Source organism: Oncorhynchus mykiss, unplaced genomic scaffold (assembly GCF_013265735.2).
Source record: "Oncorhynchus mykiss isolate Arlee unplaced genomic scaffold, USDA_OmykA_1.1 un_scaffold_706, whole genome shotgun sequence".
Lineage (NCBI taxonomy): Eukaryota > Metazoa > Chordata > Actinopteri > Salmoniformes > Salmonidae > Oncorhynchus > Oncorhynchus mykiss.
The window spans coordinates 1-14635 of NW_023494153.1; the positions used below are offsets into that span (position 1 = coordinate 1).

The 14635-nt window shown below is 44.9% G+C and overlaps 23 non-coding genes and 20 pseudogenes across 23 annotated transcripts; all 43 read left to right on the plus strand.

The window, feature by feature from the left end:
* LOC118961874 lies at positions 1–107 on the plus strand (annotated as a pseudogene; the record flags this gene model as incomplete).
* Positions 108–367: 260 nt separating this feature from the next.
* Positions 368–486, plus strand: LOC118961855. Its single transcript, XR_005049334.1, has one exon. It is a non-coding gene; the product is annotated as a 5S ribosomal RNA (ribosomal RNA).
* A 260-nt stretch (positions 487–746) lies between these two features.
* LOC118961819 lies at positions 747–865 on the plus strand (annotated as a pseudogene).
* Positions 866–1042: 177 nt separating this feature from the next.
* On the plus strand, positions 1043–1161 carry LOC118961881. The gene has a single exon (XR_005049342.1). It is a non-coding gene; the product is annotated as a 5S ribosomal RNA (ribosomal RNA).
* Positions 1162–1421: 260 nt separating this feature from the next.
* On the plus strand, positions 1422–1540 carry LOC118961820 (annotated as a pseudogene).
* Positions 1541–1717: 177 nt separating this feature from the next.
* LOC118961884 lies at positions 1718–1836 on the plus strand. Its single transcript, XR_005049345.1, has one exon. It is a non-coding gene; the product is annotated as a 5S ribosomal RNA (ribosomal RNA).
* A 260-nt stretch (positions 1837–2096) lies between these two features.
* Positions 2097–2215, plus strand: LOC118961821 (annotated as a pseudogene).
* A 177-nt stretch (positions 2216–2392) lies between these two features.
* On the plus strand, positions 2393–2511 carry LOC118961882. The gene has a single exon (XR_005049343.1). It is a non-coding gene; the product is annotated as a 5S ribosomal RNA (ribosomal RNA).
* Positions 2512–2771: 260 nt separating this feature from the next.
* LOC118961822 lies at positions 2772–2890 on the plus strand (annotated as a pseudogene).
* Positions 2891–3067: 177 nt separating this feature from the next.
* LOC118961895 lies at positions 3068–3186 on the plus strand. The gene has a single exon (XR_005049356.1). It is a non-coding gene; the product is annotated as a 5S ribosomal RNA (ribosomal RNA).
* Positions 3187–3446: 260 nt separating this feature from the next.
* LOC118961823 lies at positions 3447–3565 on the plus strand (annotated as a pseudogene).
* Positions 3566–3825: 260 nt separating this feature from the next.
* LOC118961824 lies at positions 3826–3944 on the plus strand (annotated as a pseudogene).
* Positions 3945–4121: 177 nt separating this feature from the next.
* Positions 4122–4240, plus strand: LOC118961883. The gene has a single exon (XR_005049344.1). It is a non-coding gene; the product is annotated as a 5S ribosomal RNA (ribosomal RNA).
* A 177-nt stretch (positions 4241–4417) lies between these two features.
* On the plus strand, positions 4418–4536 carry LOC118961906. Its single transcript, XR_005049367.1, has one exon. It is a non-coding gene; the product is annotated as a 5S ribosomal RNA (ribosomal RNA).
* A 260-nt stretch (positions 4537–4796) lies between these two features.
* LOC118961825 lies at positions 4797–4915 on the plus strand (annotated as a pseudogene).
* A 177-nt stretch (positions 4916–5092) lies between these two features.
* LOC118961885 lies at positions 5093–5211 on the plus strand. Its single transcript, XR_005049346.1, has one exon. It is a non-coding gene; the product is annotated as a 5S ribosomal RNA (ribosomal RNA).
* A 260-nt stretch (positions 5212–5471) lies between these two features.
* LOC118961826 lies at positions 5472–5590 on the plus strand (annotated as a pseudogene).
* A 177-nt stretch (positions 5591–5767) lies between these two features.
* Positions 5768–5886, plus strand: LOC118961809. The gene has a single exon (XR_005049324.1). It is a non-coding gene; the product is annotated as a 5S ribosomal RNA (ribosomal RNA).
* Positions 5887–6146: 260 nt separating this feature from the next.
* On the plus strand, positions 6147–6265 carry LOC118961828 (annotated as a pseudogene).
* A 177-nt stretch (positions 6266–6442) lies between these two features.
* LOC118961781 lies at positions 6443–6561 on the plus strand. The gene has a single exon (XR_005049296.1). It is a non-coding gene; the product is annotated as a 5S ribosomal RNA (ribosomal RNA).
* Positions 6562–6821: 260 nt separating this feature from the next.
* On the plus strand, positions 6822–6940 carry LOC118961814. Its single transcript, XR_005049329.1, has one exon. It is a non-coding gene; the product is annotated as a 5S ribosomal RNA (ribosomal RNA).
* Positions 6941–7200: 260 nt separating this feature from the next.
* LOC118961829 lies at positions 7201–7319 on the plus strand (annotated as a pseudogene).
* Positions 7320–7496: 177 nt separating this feature from the next.
* Positions 7497–7615, plus strand: LOC118961886. Its single transcript, XR_005049347.1, has one exon. It is a non-coding gene; the product is annotated as a 5S ribosomal RNA (ribosomal RNA).
* A 260-nt stretch (positions 7616–7875) lies between these two features.
* Positions 7876–7994, plus strand: LOC118961750. Its single transcript, XR_005049265.1, has one exon. It is a non-coding gene; the product is annotated as a 5S ribosomal RNA (ribosomal RNA).
* A 260-nt stretch (positions 7995–8254) lies between these two features.
* On the plus strand, positions 8255–8373 carry LOC118961830 (annotated as a pseudogene).
* A 177-nt stretch (positions 8374–8550) lies between these two features.
* On the plus strand, positions 8551–8669 carry LOC118961887. The gene has a single exon (XR_005049348.1). It is a non-coding gene; the product is annotated as a 5S ribosomal RNA (ribosomal RNA).
* Positions 8670–8929: 260 nt separating this feature from the next.
* On the plus strand, positions 8930–9048 carry LOC118961869 (annotated as a pseudogene).
* Positions 9049–9225: 177 nt separating this feature from the next.
* LOC118961770 lies at positions 9226–9344 on the plus strand. The gene has a single exon (XR_005049285.1). It is a non-coding gene; the product is annotated as a 5S ribosomal RNA (ribosomal RNA).
* Positions 9345–9604: 260 nt separating this feature from the next.
* On the plus strand, positions 9605–9723 carry LOC118961831 (annotated as a pseudogene).
* Positions 9724–9900: 177 nt separating this feature from the next.
* On the plus strand, positions 9901–10019 carry LOC118961761. Its single transcript, XR_005049276.1, has one exon. It is a non-coding gene; the product is annotated as a 5S ribosomal RNA (ribosomal RNA).
* A 260-nt stretch (positions 10020–10279) lies between these two features.
* Positions 10280–10398, plus strand: LOC118961870 (annotated as a pseudogene).
* A 260-nt stretch (positions 10399–10658) lies between these two features.
* On the plus strand, positions 10659–10777 carry LOC118961871 (annotated as a pseudogene).
* Positions 10778–10954: 177 nt separating this feature from the next.
* On the plus strand, positions 10955–11073 carry LOC118961771. Its single transcript, XR_005049286.1, has one exon. It is a non-coding gene; the product is annotated as a 5S ribosomal RNA (ribosomal RNA).
* Positions 11074–11333: 260 nt separating this feature from the next.
* On the plus strand, positions 11334–11452 carry LOC118961832 (annotated as a pseudogene).
* A 177-nt stretch (positions 11453–11629) lies between these two features.
* On the plus strand, positions 11630–11748 carry LOC118961773. The gene has a single exon (XR_005049288.1). It is a non-coding gene; the product is annotated as a 5S ribosomal RNA (ribosomal RNA).
* Positions 11749–12007: 259 nt separating this feature from the next.
* Positions 12008–12126, plus strand: LOC118961833 (annotated as a pseudogene).
* A 177-nt stretch (positions 12127–12303) lies between these two features.
* Positions 12304–12422, plus strand: LOC118961774. The gene has a single exon (XR_005049289.1). It is a non-coding gene; the product is annotated as a 5S ribosomal RNA (ribosomal RNA).
* Positions 12423–12599: 177 nt separating this feature from the next.
* LOC118961775 lies at positions 12600–12718 on the plus strand. The gene has a single exon (XR_005049290.1). It is a non-coding gene; the product is annotated as a 5S ribosomal RNA (ribosomal RNA).
* Positions 12719–12977: 259 nt separating this feature from the next.
* On the plus strand, positions 12978–13096 carry LOC118961834 (annotated as a pseudogene).
* A 177-nt stretch (positions 13097–13273) lies between these two features.
* LOC118961776 lies at positions 13274–13392 on the plus strand. The gene has a single exon (XR_005049291.1). It is a non-coding gene; the product is annotated as a 5S ribosomal RNA (ribosomal RNA).
* Positions 13393–13652: 260 nt separating this feature from the next.
* On the plus strand, positions 13653–13771 carry LOC118961810. Its single transcript, XR_005049325.1, has one exon. It is a non-coding gene; the product is annotated as a 5S ribosomal RNA (ribosomal RNA).
* A 260-nt stretch (positions 13772–14031) lies between these two features.
* LOC118961835 lies at positions 14032–14150 on the plus strand (annotated as a pseudogene).
* A 177-nt stretch (positions 14151–14327) lies between these two features.
* Positions 14328–14446, plus strand: LOC118961755. The gene has a single exon (XR_005049270.1). It is a non-coding gene; the product is annotated as a 5S ribosomal RNA (ribosomal RNA).
* Positions 14447–14635: the final 189 nt, after the last annotated feature.

Here is a 14635-nt window from a genome sequence, read left to right on the forward strand (position 1 = left end):
ACCGGCCTGAGTACGCCTGATCTCGTCCGATCTCGGAAGCTAAGCAGGGTCGGGCCTGGTTAGTACTTGGATGGGAGACCGCCTGGGAATACCAGGTGCTGTAAGCTTTTTGTCACTGCCTTGTGGAATTTCAACTCTTTGTCCGTTTTTTCCCACAAGGCTGAAATATGTGCCCTCGCTTTGAAATAAGTAAGCAAGGTTAGTTTGTATTTCATCCAACAATCTGTGCTACAAATTATGGCTACAGTATATGCAATTTCTTCCACTTTTTGAGTGACACAAAGATGCTTATCTAAATGGTGGAAATGCAACAGCTGTTAATCAGGCTCACTTTGACTTTACATAGTGCACCAAGAGATAGTTTCTCGCTTACGGCCACACCGGCCTGAGTACGCCTGATCTCGTCCGATCTCGGAAGCTAAGCAGGGTCGGGCCTGGTTAGTACTTGGATGGGAGACCGCCTGGGAATACCAGGTGCTGTAAGCTTTTTGTCACTGCCTTGTGGAATTTCAACTCTTTGTCCGTTTTTTCCCACAAGGCTGAAATATGTGCCCTCGCTTTGAAATAAGTAAGCAAGGTTAGTTTGTATTTCATCCAACAATCTGTGCTACAAATTATGGCTACAGTATATGCAATTTCTTCCACTTTTTGAGTGACACAAAGATGCTTATCTAAATGGTGGAAATGCAACAGCTGTTAATCAGGCTCACTTTGACTTTACATAGTGCACCAAGAGATAGTTTCTCACTTACGGCAACACCGGCCTGAGTACGCCTGATCTCGTCCGATCTCGGAAGCTAAGCAGGGTCGGGCCTGGTTAGTACTTGGATGGGAGACAGCCTGGCAATACCAGGTGCTGTAAGCTTTTTGTCACTGCCTTGTGGAATTTCAACTCTTTGTCCGTTTTTTCCCACAAGGCTGAAATATGTGCCCTCGCTTTGAAATAAGTAAGCAAGGTTAGTTTGTATTTCATCCAACAATCTGTGCTACAAATTATGGCTACAGTATATGCAATTTCATCCACTTTTTGAGGGTGCCTTTCGCTTACGGCCACACCGGCCTGAGTACTCCTGATCTCGTCCGATCTCGGAAGCTAAGCAGGGTCGGGCCTGGTTAGTACTTGGATGGGAGACCGCCTGGGAATACCAGGTGCTGTAAGCTTTTTGTCACTGCCTTGTGGAATTTCAACTCTTTGTCCGTTTTTTCCCACAAGGCTGAAATATGTGCCCTCGCTTTGAAATAAGTAAGCAAGGTTAGTTTGTATTTCATCCAACAATCTGTGCTACAAATTATGGCTACAGTATATGCAATTTCTTCCACTTTTTGAGTGACACAAAGATGCTTATCTAAATGGTGGAAATGCAACAGCTGTTAATCAGGCTCACTTTGACTTTACATAGTGCACCAAGAGATAGTTTCTCACTTACGGCAACACCGGCCTGAGTACGCCTGATCTCGTCCGATCTCGGAAGCTAAGCAGGGTCGGGCCTGGTTAGTACTTGGATGGGAGACAGCCTGGCAATACCAGGTGCTGTAAGCTTTTTGTCACTGCCTTGTGGAATTTCAACTCTTTGTCCGTTTTTTCCCACAAGGCTGAAATATGTGCCCTCGCTTTGAAATAAGTAAGCAAGGTTAGTTTGTATTTCATCCAACAATCTGTGCTACAAATTATGGCTACAGTATATGCAATTTCATCCACTTTTTGAGGGTGCCTTTCGCTTACGGCCACACCGGCCTGAGTACGCCTGATCTCGTCCGATCTCGGAAGCTAAGCAGGGTCGGGCCTGGTTAGTACTTGGATGGGAGACCGCCTGGGAATACCAGGTGCTGTAAGCTTTTTGTCACTGCCTTGTGGAATTTCAACTCTTTGTCCGTTTTTTCCCACAAGGCTGAAATATGTGCCCTCGCTTTGAAATAAGTAAGCAAGGTTAGTTTGTATTTCATCCAACAATCTGTGCTACAAATTATGGCTACAGTATATGCAATTTCTTCCACTTTTTGAGTGACACAAAGATGCTTATCTAAATGGTGGAAATGCAACAGCTGTTAATCAGGCTCACTTTGACTTTACATAGTGCACCAAGAGATAGTTTCTCACTTACGGCAACACCGGCCTGAGTACGCCTGATCTCGTCCGATCTCGGAAGCTAAGCAGGGTCGGGCCTGGTTAGTACTTGGATGGGAGACAGCCTGGCAATACCAGGTGCTGTAAGCTTTTTGTCACTGCCTTGTGGAATTTCAACTCTTTGTCCGTTTTTTCCCACAAGGCTGAAATATGTGCCCTCGCTTTGAAATAAGTAAGCAAGGTTAGTTTGTATTTCATCCAACAATCTGTGCTACAAATTATGGCTACAGTATATGCAATTTCATCCACTTTTTGAGGGTGCCTTTCGCTTACGGCCACACCGGCCTGAGTACTCCTGATCTCGTCCGATCTCGGAAGCTAAGCAGGGTCGGGCCTGGTTAGTACTTGGATGGGAGACCGCCTGGGAATACCAGGTGCTGTAAGCTTTTTGTCACTGCCTTGTGGAATTTCAACTCTTTGTCCGTTTTTTCCCACAAGGCTGAAATATGTGCCCTCGCTTTGAAATAAGTAAGCAAGGTTAGTTTGTATTTCATCCAACAATCTGTGCTACAAATTATGGCTACAGTATATGCAATTTCTTCCACTTTTTGAGTGACACAAAGATGCTTATCTAAATGGTGGAAATGCAACAGCTGTTAATCAGGCTCACTTTGACTTTACATAGTGCACCAAGAGATAGTTTCTCACTTACGGCAACACCGGCCTGAGTACGCCTGATCTCGTCCGATCTCGGAAGCTAAGCAGGGTCGGGCCTGGTTAGTACTTGGATGGGAGACAGCCTGGCAATACCAGGTGCTGTAAGCTTTTTGTCACTGCCTTGTGGAATTTCAACTCTTTGTCCGTTTTTTCCCACAAGGCTGAAATATGTGCCCTCGCTTTGAAATAAGTAAGCAAGGTTAGTTTGTATTTCATCCAACAATCTGTGCTACAAATTATGGCTACAGTATATGCAATTTCATCCACTTTTTGAGGGTGCCTTTCGCTTACGGCCACACCGGCCTGAGTACGCCTGATCTCGTCCGATCTCGGAAGCTAAGCAGGGTCGGGCCTGGTTAGTACTTGGATGGGAGACCGCCTGGGAATACCAGGTGCTGTAAGCTTTTTGTCACTGCCTTGTGGAATTTCAACTCTTTGTCCGTTTTTTCCCACAAGGCTGAAATATGTGCCCTCGCTTTGAAATAAGTAAGCAAGGTTAGTTTGTATTTCATCCAACAATCTGTGCTACAAATTATGGCTACAGTATATGCAATTTCTTCCACTTTTTGAGTGACACAAAGATGCTTATCTAAATGGTGGAAATGCAACAGCTGTTAATCAGGCTCACTTTGACTTTACATAGTGCACCAAGAGATAGTTTCTCACTTACGGCAACACCGGCCTGAGTACGCCTGATCTCGTCCGATCTCGGAAGCTAAGCAGGGTCGGGCCTGGTTAGTACTTGGATGGGAGACAGCCTGGCAATACCAGGTGCTGTAAGCTTTTTGTCACTGCCTTGTGGAATTTCAACTCTTTGTCCGTTTTTTCCCACAAGGCTGAAATATGTGCCCTCGCTTTGAAATAAGTAAGCAAGGTTAGTTTGTATTTCATCCAACAATCTGTGCTACAAATTATGGCTACAGTATATGCAATTTCTTCCACTTTTTGAGTGACACAAAGATGCTTATCTAAATGGTGGAAATGCAACAGCTGTTAATCAGGCTCACTTTGACTTTACATAGTGCACCAAGAGATAGTTTCTCACTTACGGCAACACCGGCCTGAGTACGCCTGATCTCGTCCGATCTCGGAAGCTAAGCAGGGTCGGGCCTGGTTAGTACTTGGATGGGAGACAGCCTGGCAATACCAGGTGCTGTAAGCTTTTTGTCACTGCCTTGTGGAATTTCAACTCTTTGTCCGTTTTTTCCCACAAGGCTGAAATATGTGCCCTCGCTTTGAAATAAGTAAGCAAGGTTAGTTTGTATTTCATCCAACAATCTGTGCTACAAATTATGGCTACAGTATATGCAATTTCATCCACTTTTTGAGGGTGCCTTTCGCTTACGGCCACACCGGCCTGAGTACTCCTGATCTCGTCCGATCTCGGAAGCTAAGCAGGGTCGGGCCTGGTTAGTACTTGGATGGGAGACCGCCTGGGAATACCAGGTGCTGTAAGCTTTTTGTCACTGCCTTGTGGAATTTCAACTCTTTGTCCGTTTTTTCCCACAAGGCTGAAATATGTGCCCTCGCTTTGAAATAAGTAAGCAAGGTTAGTTTGTATTTCATCCAACAATCTGTGCTACAAATTATGGCTACAGTATATGCAATTTCATCCACTTTTTGAGATTGCCTTTCGCTTACGGCCACACCGGCCTGAGTACGCCTGATCTCGTCCGATCTCGGAAGCTAAGCAGGGTCGGGCCTGGTTAGTACTTGGATGGGAGACCGCCTGGGAATACCAGGTGCTGTAAGCTTTTTGTCACTGCCTTGTGGAATTTCAACTCTTTGTCCGTTTTTTCCCACAAGGCTGAAATATGTGCCCTCGCTTTGAAATAAGTAAGCAAGGTTAGTTTGTATTTCATCCAACAATCTGTGCTACAAATTATGGCTACAGTATATGCAATTTCTTCCACTTTTTGAGTGACACAAAGATGCTTATCTAAATGGTGGAAATGCAACAGCTGTTAATCAGGCTCACTTTGACTTTACATAGTGCACCAAGAGATAGTTTCTCACTTACGGCAACACCGGCCTGAGTACGCCTGATCTCGTCCGATCTCGGAAGCTAAGCAGGGTCGGGCCTGGTTAGTACTTGGATGGGAGACAGCCTGGCAATACCAGGTGCTGTAAGCTTTTTGTCACTGCCTTGTGGAATTTCAACTCTTTGTCCGTTTTTTCCCACAAGGCTGAAATATGTGCCCTCGCTTTGAAATAAGTAAGCAAGGTTAGTTTGTATTTCATCCAACAATCTGTGCTACAAATTATGGCTACAGTATATGCAATTTCATCCACTTTTTGAGGGTGCCTTTCGCTTACGGCCACACCGGCCTGAGTACTCCTGATCTCGTCCGATCTCGGAAGCTAAGCAGGGTCGGGCCTGGTTAGTACTTGGATGGGAGACCGCCTGGGAATACCAGGTGCTGTAAGCTTTTTGTCACTGCCTTGTGGAATTTCAACTCTTTGTCCGTTTTTTCCCACAAGGCTGAAATATGTGCCCTCGCTTTGAAATAAGTAAGCAAGGTTAGTTTGTATTTCATCCAACAATCTGTGCTACAAATTATGGCTACAGTATATGCAATTTCTTCCACTTTTTGAGTGACACAAAGATGCTTATCTAAATGGTGGAAATGCAACAGCTGTTAATCAGGCTCACTTTGACTTTACATAGTGCACCAAGAGATAGTTTCTCACTTACGGCAACACCGGCCTGAGTACGCCTGATCTCGTCCGATCTCGGAAGCTAAGCAGGGTCGGGCCTGGTTAGTACTTGGATGGGAGACAGCCTGGCAATACCAGGTGCTGTAAGCTTTTTGTCACTGCCTTGTGGAATTTCAACTCTTTGTCCGTTTTTTCCCACAAGGCTGAAATATGTGCCCTCGCTTTGAAATAAGTAAGCAAGGTTAGTTTGTATTTCATCCAACAATCTGTGCTACAAATTATGGCTACAGTATATGCAATTTCATCCACTTTTTGAGATTGCCTTTCGCTTACGGCCACACCGGCCTGAGTACGCCTGATCTCGTCCGATCTCGGAAGCTAAGCAGGGTCGGGCCTGGTTAGTACTTGGATGGGAGACCGCCTGGGACTACCAGGTGCTGTAAGCTTTTTGTCACTGCCTTGTGGAATTTCAACTCTTTGTCCGTTTTTTCCCACAAGGCTGAAATATGTGCCCTCGCTTTGAAATAAGCAAGCAAGGTTAGTTTGTATTTCATCCAACAATCTGTGCTACAAATTATGGCTACAGTATATGCAATTTCTTCCACTTTTTGAGTGACACAAAGATGCTTATCTAAATGGTGGAAATGCAACAGCTGTTAATCAGGCTCACTTTGACTTTACATAGTGCACCAAGAGATAGTTTCTCACTTACGGCAACACCGGCCTGAGTACGCCTGATCTCGTCCGATCTCGGAAGCTAAGCAGGGTCGGGCCTGGTTAGTACTTGGATGGGAGACAGCCTGGCAATACCAGGTGCTGTAAGCTTTTTGTCACTGCCTTGTGGAATTTCAACTCTTTGTCCGTTTTTTCCCACAAGGCTGAAATATGTGCCCTCGCTTTGAAATAAGTAAGCAAGGTTAGTTTGTATTTCATCCAACAATCTGTGCTACAAATTATGGCTACAGTATATGCAATTTCATCCACTTTTTGAGGGTGCCTTTCGCTTACGGCCACACCGGCCTGAGTACTCCTGATCTCGTCCGATCTCGGAAGCTAAGCAGGGTCGGGCCTGGTTAGTACTTGGATGGGAGACCCCATGGGAATACCAGGTGCTGTAAGCTTTTTGTCACTGCCTTGTGGAATTTCAACTCTTTGTCCGTTTTTTCCCACAAGGCTGAAATATGTGCCCTCGCTTTGAAATAAGTAAGCAAGGTTAGTTTGTATTTCATCCAACAATCTGTGCTACAAATTATGGCTACAGTATATGCAATTTCTTCCACTTTTTGAGTGACACAAAGATGCTTATCTAAATGGTGGAAATGCAACAGCTGTTAATCAGGCTCACTTTGACTTTACATAGTGCACCAAGAGATAGTTTCTCACTTACGGCAACACCGGCCTGAGTACGCCTGATCTTGTCCGATCTCAGAAGCTAAGCAGGGTCGGGCCTGGTTAGTACTTGGATGGGAGACCGCCTGGGAATACCAGGTGCTGTAAGCTTTTTGTCACTGCCTTGTGGAATTTCAACTCTTTGTCCGTTTTTTCCCACAAGGCTGAAATATGTGCCCTCGCTTTGAAATAAGTAAGCAAGGTTAGTTTGTATTTCATCCAACAATCTGTGCTACAAATTATGGCTACAGTATATGCAATTTCTTCCACTTTTTGAGTGACACAAAGATGCTTATCTAAATGGTGGAAATGCAACAGCTGTTAATCAGGCTCACTTTGACTTTACATAGTGCACCAAGAGATAGTTTCTCACTTACGGCAACACCGGCCTGAGTACGCCTGATCTCGTCCGATCTCGGAAGCTAAGCAGGGTCGGGCCTGGTTAGTACTTGGATGGGAGACAGCCTGGCAATACCAGGTGCTGTAAGCTTTTTGTCACTGCCTTGTGGAATTTCAACTCTTTGTCCGTTTTTTCCCACAAGGCTGAAATATGTGCCCTCGCTTTGAAATAAGTAAGCAAGGTTAGTTTGTATTTCATCCAACAATCTGTGCTACAAATTATGGCTACAGTATATGCAATTTCATCCACTTTTTGAGGGTGTCTTTCGCTTACGGCCACACCGGCCTGAGTACTCCTGATCTCGTCCGATCTCGGAAGCTAAGCAGGGTCGGGCCTGGTTAGTACTTGGATGGGAGACCGCCTGGGAATACCAGGTGCTGTAAGCTTTTTGTCACTGCCTTGTGGAATTTCAACTCTTTGTCCTTTTTTTCCCACAAGGCTGAAATATGTGCCCTCGCTTTGAAATAAGTAAGCAAGGTTAGTTTGTATTTCATCCAACAATCTGTGCTACAAATTATGGCTACAGTATATGCAATTTCTTCCACTTTTTGAGTGACACAAAGATGCTTATCTAAATGGTGGAAATGCAACAGCTGTTAATCAGGCTCACTTTGACTTTACATAGTGCACCAAGAGATAGTGTCTCGCTTACGGCCACACCGGCCTGAGTACGCCTGATCTCGTCCGATCTCGGAAGCTAAGCAGGGTCGGGCCTGGTTAGTACTTGGATGGGAGACCGCCTGGGAATACCAGGTGCTGTAAGCTTTTTGTCACTGCCTTGTGGAATTTCAACTCTTTGTCCGTTTTTTCCCACAAGGCTGAAATATGTGCCCTCGCTTTGAAATAAGTAAGCAAGGTTAGTTTGTATTTCATCCAACAATCTGTGCTACAAATTATGGCTACAGTATATGCAATTTCTTCCACTTTTTGAGTGACACAAAGATGCTTATCTAAATGGTGGAAATGCAACAGCTGTTAATCAGGCTCACTTTGACTTTACATAGTGCACCAAGAGATAGTTTCTCACTTACGGCAACACCGGCCTGAGTACGCCTGATCTCGTCCGATCTCGGAAGCTAAGCAGGGTCGGGCCTGGTTAGTACTTGGATGGGAGACAGCCTGGCAATACCAGGTGCTGTAAGCTTTTTGTCACTGCCTTGTGGAATTTCAACTCTTTGTCCGTTTTTTCCCACAAGGCTGAAATATGTGCCCTCGCTTTGAAATAAGTAAGCAAGGTTAGTTTGTATTTCATCCAACAATCTGTGCTACAAATTATGGCTACAGTATATGCAATTTCATCCACTTTTTGAGGGTGTCTTTCGCTTACGGCCACACCGGCCTGAGTACTCCTGATCTCGTCCGATCTCGGAAGCTAAGCAGGGTCGGGCCTGGTTAGTACTTGGATGGGAGACCGCCTGGGAATACCAGGTGCTGTAAGCTTTTTGTCACTGCCTTGTGGAATTTCAACTCTTTGTCCTTTTTTTCCCACAAGGCTGAAATATGTGCCCTCGCTTTGAAATAAGTAAGCAAGGTTAGTTTGTATTTCATCCAACAATCTGTGCTACAAATTATGGCTACAGTATATGCAATTTCTTCCACTTTTTGAGTGACACAAAGATGCTTATCTAAATGGTGGAAATGCAACAGCTGTTAATCAGGCTCACTTTGACTTTACATAGTGCACCAAGAGATAGTTTCTCACTTACGGCAACACCGGCCTGAGTACGCCTGATCTCGTCCGATCTCGGAAGCTAAGCAGGGTCGGGCCTGGTTAGTACTTGGTTGGGAGACAGCCTGGCAATACCAGGTGCTGTAAGCTTTTTGTCACTGCCTTGTGGAATTTCAACTCTTTGTCCGTTTTTTCCCACAAGGCTGAAATATGTGCCCTCGCTTTGAAATAAGTAAGCAAGGTTAGTTTGTATTTCATCCAACAATCTGTGCTACAAATTATGGCTACAGTATATGCAATTTCATCCACTTTTTGAGGGTGCCTTTCGCTTACGGCCACACCGGCCTGAGTACTCCTGATCTCGTCCGATCTCGGAAGCTAAGCAGGGTCGGGCCTGGTTAGTACTTGGATGGGAGACCGCATGGGAATACCAGGTGCTGTAAGCTTTTTGTCACTGCCTTGTGGAATTTCAACTCTTTGTCCGTTTTTTCCCACAAGGCTGAAATATGTGCCCTCGCTTTGAAATAAGTAAGCAAGGTTAGTTTGTATTTCATCCAACAATCTGTGCTACAAATTATGGCTACAGTATATGCAATTTCTTCCACTTTTTGAGTGACACAAAGATGCTTATCTAAATGGTGGAAATGCAACAGCTGTTAATCAGGCTCACTTTGACTTTACATAGTGCACCAAGAGATAGTTTCTTACTTACGGCAACACCGGCCTGAGTACGCCTGATCTCGTCCGATCTCGGAAGCTAAGCAGGGTCGGGCCTGGTTAGTACTTGGATGGGAGACAGCCTGGCAATACCAGGTGCTGTAAGCTTTTTGTCACTGCCTTGTGGAATTTCAACTCTTTGTCCGTTTTTTCCCACAAGGCTGAAATATGTGCCCTCGCTTTGAAATAAGTAAGCAAGGTTAGTTTGTATTTCATCCAACAATCTGTGCTACAAATTATGGCTACAGTATATGCAATTTCATCCACTTTTTGAGATTGCCTTTCGCTTACGGCCACACCGGCCTGAGTACGCCTGATCTCGTCCGATCTCGGAAGCTAAGCAGGGTCGGGCCTGGTTAGTACTTGGATGGGAGACCGCCTGGGAATACCAGGTGCTGTAAGCTTTTTGTCACTGCCTTGTGGAATTTCAACTCTTTGTCCGTTTTTTCCCACAAGGCTGAAATATGTGCCCTCGCTTTGAAATAAGTAAGCAAGGTTAGTTTGTATTTCATCCAACAATCTGTGCTACAAATTATGGCTACAGTATATGCAATTTCTTCCACTTTTTGAGTGACACAAAGATGCTTATCTAAATGGTGGAAATGCAACAGCTGTTAATCAGGCTCACTTTGACTTTACATAGTGCACCAAGAGATAGTTTCTCACTTACGGCAACACCGGCCTGAGTACGCCTGATCTCGTCCGATCTCGGAAGCTAAGCAGGGTCGGGCCTGGTTAGTACTTGGTTGGGAGACAGCCTGGCAATACCAGGTGCTGTAAGCTTTTTGTCACTGCCTTGTGGAATTTCAACTCTTTGTCCGTTTTTTCCCACAAGGCTGAAATATGTGCCCTCGCTTTGAAATAAGTAAGCAAGGTTAGTTTGTATTTCATCCAACAATCTGTGCTACAAATTATGGCTACAGTATATGCAATTTCTTCCACTTTTTGAGTGACACAAAGATGCTTATCTAAATGGTGGAAATGCAACAGCTGTTAATCAGGCTCACTTTGACTTTACATAGTGCACCAAGAGATAGTTTCTCACTTACGGCAACACCGGCCTGAGTACGCCTGATCTCGTCCGATCTCGGAAGCTAAGCAGGGTCGGGCCTGGTTAGTACTTGGTTGGGAGACAGCCTGGCAATACCAGGTGCTGTAAGCTTTTTGTCACTGCCTTGTGGAATTTCAACTCTTTGTCCGTTTTTTCCCACAAGGCTGAAATATGTGCCCTCGCTTTGAAATAAGTAAGCAAGGTTAGTTTGTATTTCATCCAACAATCTGTGCTACAAATTATGGCTACAGTATATGCAATTTCATCCACTTTTTGAGGGTGCCTTTCGCTTACGGCCACACCGGCCTGAGTACTCCTGATCTCGTCCGATCTCGGAAGCTAAGCAGGGTCGGGCCTGGTTAGTACTTGGATGGGAGACCGCATGGGAATACCAGGTGCTGTAAGCTTTTTGTCACTGCCTTGTGGAATTTCAACTCTTTGTCCGTTTTTTCCCACAAGGCTGAAATATGTGCCCTCGCTTTGAAATAAGTAAGCAAGGTTAGTTTGTATTTCATCCAACAATCTGTGCTACAAATTATGGCTACAGTATATGCAATTTCTTCCACTTTTTGAGTGACACAAAGATGCTTATCTAAATGGTGGAAATGCAACAGCTGTTAATCAGGCTCACTTTGACTTTACATAGTGCACCAAGAGATAGTTTCTTACTTACGGCAACACCGGCCTGAGTACGCCTGATCTCGTCCGATCTCGGAAGCTAAGCAGGGTCGGGCCTGGTTAGTACTTGGATGGGAGACAGCCTGGCAATACCAGGTGCTGTAAGCTTTTTGTCACTGCCTTGTGGAATTTCAACTCTTTGTCCGTTTTTTCCCACAAGGCTGAAATATGTGCCCTCGCTTTGAAATAAGTAAGCAAGGTTAGTTTGTATTTCATCCAACAATCTGTGCTACAAATTATGGCTACAGTATATGCAATTTCATCCACTTTTTGAGGGTGCCTTTCGCTTACGGCCACACCGGCCTGAGTACTCCTGATCTCGTCCGATCTCGGAAGCTAAGCAGGGTCGGGCCTGGTTAGTACTTGGATGGGAGACCGCATGGGAATACCAGGTGCTGTAAGCTTTTTGTCACTGCCTTGTGGAATTTCAACTCTTTGTCCGTTTTTCCCACAAGGCTGAAATATGTGCCCTCGCTTTGAAATAAGTAAGCAAGGTTAGTTTGTATTTCATCCAACAATCTGTGCTACAAATTATGGCTACAGTATATGCAATTTCTTCCACTTTTTGAGTGACACAAAGATGCTTATCTAAATGGTGGAAATGCAACAGCTGTTAATCAGGCTCACTTTGACTTTACATAGTGCACCAAGAGATAGTTTCTCACTTACGGCAACACCGGCCTGAGTACGCCTGATCTCGTCCGATCTCGGAAGCTAAGCAGGGTCGGGCCTGGTTAGTACTTGGATGGGAGACAGCCTGGCAATACCAGGTGCTGTAAGCTTTTTGTCACTGCCTTGTGGAATTTCAACTCTTTGTCCGTTTTTTCCCACAAGGCTGAAATATGTGCCCTCGCTTTGAAATAAGTAAGCAAGGTTAGTTTGTATTTCATCCAACAATCTGTGCTACAAATTATGGCTACAGTATATGCAATTTCATCCACTTTTTGAGGGTGCCTTTCGCTTACGGCCACACCGGCCTGAGTACTCCTGATCTCGTCCGATCTCGGAAGCTAAGCAGGGTCGGGCCTGGTTAGTACTTGGATGGGAGACCGCATGGGAATACCAGGTGCTGTAAGCTTTTTGTCACTGCCTTGTGGAATTTCAACTCTTTGTCCGTTTTTTCCCACAAGGCTGAAATATGTGCCCTCGCTTTGAAATAAGTAAGCAAGGTTAGTTTGTATTTCATCCAACAATCTGTGCTACAAATTATGGCTACAGTATATGCAATTTCATCCACTTTTTGAGGGTGCCTTTCGCTTACGGCCACACCGGCCTGAGTACTCCTGATCTCGTCCGATCTCGGAAGCTAAGCAGGGTCGGGCCTGGTTAGTACTTGGATGGGAGACCGCATGGGAATACCAGGTGCTGTAAGCTTTTTGTCACTGCCTTGTGGAATTTCAACTCTTTGTCCGTTTTTCCCACAAGGCTGAAATATGTGCCCTCGCTTTGAAATAAGTAAGCAAGGTTAGTTTGTATTTCATCCAACAATCTGTGCTACAAATTATGGCTACAGTATATGCAATTTCTTCCACTTTTTGAGTGACACAAAGATGCTTATCTAAATGGTGGAAATGCAACAGCTGTTAATCAGGCTCACTTTGACTTTACATAGTGCACCAAGAGATAGTTTCTCACTTACGGCAACACCGGCCTGAGTACGCCTGATCTCGTCCGATCTCGGAAGCTAAGCAGGGTCGGGCCTGGTTAGTACTTGGATGGGAGACAGCCTGGCAATACCAGGTGCTGTAAGCTTTTTGTCACTGCCTTGTGGAATTTCAACTCTTTGTCCGTTTTTTCCCACAAGGCTGAAATATGTGCCCTCGCTTTGAAATAAGTAAGCAAGGTTAGTTTGTATTTCATCCAACAATCTGTGCTACAAATTATGGCTACAGTATATGCAATTTCATCCACTTTTTGAGGGTGCCTTTCGCTTACGGCCACACCGGCCTGAGTACTCCTGATCTCGTCCGATCTCGGAAGCTAAGCAGGGTCGGGCCTGGTTAGTACTTGGATGGGAGACCGCATGGGAATACCAGGTGCTGTAAGCTTTTTGTCACTGCCTTGTGGAATTTCAACTCTTTGTCCGTTTTTTCCCACAAGGCTGAAATATGTGCCCTCGCTTTGAAATAAGTAAGCAAGGTTAGTTTGTATTTCATCCAACAATCTGTGCTACAAATTATGGCTACAGTATATGCAATTTCTTCCACTTTTTGAGTGACACAAAGATGCTTATCTAAATGGTGGAAATGCAACAGCTGTTAATCAGGCTCACTTTGACTTTACATAGTGCACCAAGAGATAGTTTCTCGCTTACGGCCACACCGGCCTGAGTACGCCTGATCTCGTCCGATCTCGGAAGCTAAGCAGGGTCGGGCCTGGTTAGTACTTGGATGGGAGACCGCCTGGGACTACCAGGTGCTGTAAGCTTTTTGTCACTGCCTTGTGGAATTTCAACTCTTTGTCCGTTTTTTCCCACAAGGCTGAAATATGTGCCCTCGCTTTGAAATAAGTAAGCAAGGTTAGTTTGTATTTCATCCAACAATCTGTGCTACAAATTATGGCTACAGTATATGCAATTTCTTCCACTTTTTGAGTGACACAAAGATGCTTATCTAAATGGTGGAAATGCAACAGCTGTTAATCAGGCTCACTTTGACTTTACATAGTGCACCAAGAGATAGTTTCTCACTTACGGCAACACCGGCCTGAGTACGCCTGATCTCGTCCGATCTCGGAAGCTAAGCAGGGTCGGGCCTGGTTAGTACTTGGATGGGAGACAGCCTGGCAATACCAGGTGCTGTAAGCTTTTTGTCACTGCCTTGTGGAATTTCAACTCTTTGTCCGTTTTTTCCCACAAGGCTGAAATATGTGCCCTCGCTTTGAAATAAGTAAGCAAGGTTAGTTTGTATTTCATCCAACAATCTGTGCTACAAATTATGGCTACAGTATATGCAATTTCATCCACTTTTTGAGGGTGCCTTTCGCTTACGGCCACACCGGCCTGGGTACTCCTGATCTCGTCCGATCTCGGAAGCTAAGCAGGGTCGGGCCTGGTTAGTACTTGGATGGGAGACCGCCTGGGAATACCAGGTGCTGTAAGCTTTTTGTCACTGCCTTGTGGAATTTCAACTCTTTGTCCGTTTTTTCCCACAAGGCTGAAATATGTGCCCTCGCTTTGAAATAAGTAAGCAAGGTTAGTTTGTATTTCATCCAACAATCTGTGCTACAAATTATGGCTACAGTATATGCAATTTCTTCCACTTTTTGAGTGACACAAAGATGCTTATCTAA